Here is a 3712-nt window from a genome sequence, read left to right as displayed (position 1 = left end):
TTTGACTTTATGGAGTTTTTTTTGTCCACTTCAATAATAGCAGCGGTTATAACATCAAAGTAGGGTGGGGTTCCCTTTGGGTTTTGGGGGGACCAGTGTGGTATGTTTGTGCCCAGTCTGTGCCAACCCACTTTGTCACACTATTGTGGATTCTCATAAATTTCATGTCATGTATCTTTGAGGACTCGGCTGGCCACAGCTGTTCCTTAGGGTCCCTGTCTGAGTTTGTTCATTTGCTTGATTCTTTTCGGGTTTGCATGTTTGGCACGGCCTGTTTGCCAATGTTGCTGTGTGCTTACTGCATTATGTGGGAGTCACAAGGTGTCTGTCCCATTATTAGTTAATGGTAGTCTACTGCTAGTGTCTTGCTGGAGTGTACTCTGTCTTTTGTGCTTATTAAGTAACTTACGAGAGGACGTGTTTGTTCTTAAATTCACCCATTTTAGCATACTGGACACCCTACCTTGACTAGGATAAAATGTATGAGAGTTGCAAGATGGAACATAATTAATATTTAACCTTCGTGTTTTGGATTTCCGACTGTGGGATTCAGTAAATTCTGCCTTCCCATTGCGAGGTGATGAGCTGATTTCTACTCGGCACTTCCCTGTAACAGTGCCGGCGTCGTGTCCCAGGCGGAGCTTTTTATGAGCAGATCACCAGCTTTTCTGGGGGGCAGTTGCTCTCCTCTATTGTGTGTCACCCGGGCTCCTTCATAGTATAGAAGAGCTGCTGCTATAGGAGGGGACTTTTAAAAGTTTATGCAAATGGATTAAAAAGTAACAGTATCTCCCAAGAATTTTTTTAAGCCCCCACATAACTCCGTTGCCTTTTAAGCATGGCACTGTCCTTCCCCTTTACTGTCCACAGTGACCCTTGAGTTCTGTGAGGTTCCTGGAATGTAACAGTATATGTGGTATCCAGAACCTATTGAGGTCTGGCTGTTGACCTCATCCTAATCTCAAATTTCACCCAAACCTTGGGCCCTGTTTTTTACAAAGCTAAACCAACTTGGCACATCAGAAACTACATGACCTAAGGAAACTTCTCAGCCAGCTGTTATAAGCCTCAATATCTTGAAGACTTGTTACTAGATAAGGTTATAACATGATTATAGATAGGCTTACCCTTACATGATTTGCTTCAAGGATAATTAAAAGTCTTCAGGTCTAAGCAAACCAAAATCTCACTGTCATCAAGTTAATGCTGACTCACAGTGACCATATAGGAGCTGTAACTATCCCATGGGTTTCTGGGACATTTAGAAAATAAGATTTTTATGAGGACACAGTTCAGATCTGACAATTCTGTAGTTCAGTAATACCAAATAGTGTTAGACACTAGCTACCAAATCCGTTTTAGAACATTTTCTTTCTCCTTGTACTGCTATGTTATCACCCATTTCTTATGCCCCTAAGAAACTCTTAATCCCAATTTTTGTCTGTAGATTCACCCATTCTGGGTTTCATATACCGAAAACCAGTTCTGGTATATACTTGAGTATGAGCCAAGTTTTTCACACATTTTTAATGCAGCTTTTTGTGGTAAAATTAGGTGCTTCGGCATATATTCAGGATGGCTTGTACTTGAGTATACATGGTACATAAGAGCCAAGAAGGCTATCAATATAAAATACAACAGAAACAAAATATTAAGTGAACAAACTCAAAAAATGTGCCAAGGGCGGTCAAATGATACAGTACTGGAATTTAACCTAGTTAAATCTATCAGAGGCCTGGTGGTGTAGTGATTACATATTGGGCTGCAATCCACACAGTTCAGTGGTTCTCAACCTGTGGGTCTCGACCCCTTTGGGAGGGGTATCAAGTGACCCTTTAACAGAGGTCGCCTAAGGCCATCAGAAAACAAATAATTCACAATATGTAATTTTGTGATTAATCACTATATTTTAATTATGTTTAATTTGTAACAAAATACATCCTGCACATTAGATATTTACATTGTGATTCATAACAGTAGCAAAATTAGTTATGAAGTAACAACAAAAATAATTTTGTGGTTGGGGGATGGAGGACTGTATTAAAGAGTCGTGGCATTGGGAAGGTTGAGGACCACTGGCATAGTTGGTTTGAAGCGGACCTGCTCCTCGGGAGCTTTCTACTACCATAGAGTCCGTCTTGGAAACAACTCGGGGCTCACGATGAGTTGGCATGAACCCTGACAGAGTTTGATGTGGGCATTCACATCCTTGGTCTGTTTCCAGGGGGAGTTTGCCTGAGGGCATCATACTCAAGAGGAGGTTCCTCCCAAAAGAATAACGACTCTCCTGGGTGGAGCTTTTGTAGTACACCTTTTTCCTGCCAGGCAAGCATGGAGCAACTTGCTGAGTTGGTGCACCAAGTGGCACCTGAGAAAGCGCTCTTTGGACACAGTAATTTTTTTTTTCATAAAAGCAGTTGTGTTTGAACCTTGTTTTTTGTGATGACCAAATTATAAGAACAGCATGTGGCTTTATGAGAGCAGCATGTGGCTATGAAGTTTTGTTTCCAGCTTGGGAAAAATGCAGCAGAAATTTGTGATGTTGAACACAGCTTACAAGGACATTGCTTTGGAAAAATATCAAGGGGTTTTCTGGTTTCAAAATAAGTGAAATGCAAATTGATGATAACTCACATCCCTCTCGACTGTCAACTTCCTGAATGAACGAAAATGTCAACAAAACTGGTGATGGACCATTGAAGAGATGGGGAAATTATTTGGACTATCTTGGAGCTCACTACCGTGAATTTTAGCAAGATTTGGGCATGAGTAGGATCCCTGCAAAATTGGTCCCCTGGGTTCTGACTGACCAGGAAAAAGCTTTGAGTGGAATCATGCCATGCTTTCAAAACAGCTTCAAAGCCACCAAGAGTTTTTTTTCCTCAAGGTGACAAATGTGCTATTCTTAGGACTCTAAAACCAACATCCATCAAGCCAGTGGTAGGTGCCATCTTCACCTGGCCCACAAAAAGCTCATTAAGTGGAATAAAATATCAAGATTATGCTCAATTAGTTTTTGATGTGATGGGTATAGTGCATTTGGAGGTCGTTCCACCAGATCAGACTGTTCACCAAGCTTTCTATTTAGAGGTTCTGACAAGATAGTGTAACCGTGTGCACAAAAAAGGCCTGATTTGTGGCCAAAAGAGGCCTAGTTTTGCCACTATGAAAATGCACCTGCTTACAGCCATCTCAGTGCACTAGTTTTTGGCAAAACACTATGCCCTGAGTCCCACGCACCTTACTCACCTGCCCTCACTCCGTGTGACTTTGTTTCCTTCAAGAGGGGCATGAAAGGGCAGAGATTTGACGATGTAGAAGGGGTGAAGAAAAAACAATGGAGGTGCTGTTAGCCACCCAAACAGATGAGTTTGAAAAATGTTCCCAAGAATGAAATAGCATATTTGTCAACTGTAGTAGGTGTAATAATGGAGAGTATTTGAAAATGATAAGTTTTGTAAAAGAAATTTAATACATAACTTTGGGAGAGAAATTCGAGTTTTGGGGTGTACCCCATGTATTTCTCCACTTTTTTGGGGGGTAACTAAACTTTTAGATGGAGACTAACCTTTTACGGAAGTAGGAAACTTCATCTCTTCTGTGGGAGGGCTGGTGGTTTTGAGCTGCTAACTTTGGGTTTAGCAGCCCAACATGTAACTCATGACACTGCCACGCTTTCATTAGGTATAACAGTAGCTAACAAAATAGATGG

Source organism: Tenrec ecaudatus, chromosome 12 (assembly GCF_050624435.1).
Source record: "Tenrec ecaudatus isolate mTenEca1 chromosome 12, mTenEca1.hap1, whole genome shotgun sequence".
Taxonomy (NCBI): domain Eukaryota; kingdom Metazoa; phylum Chordata; class Mammalia; order Afrosoricida; family Tenrecidae; genus Tenrec; species Tenrec ecaudatus.
This window is presented reverse-complemented; position numbering follows the sequence as displayed.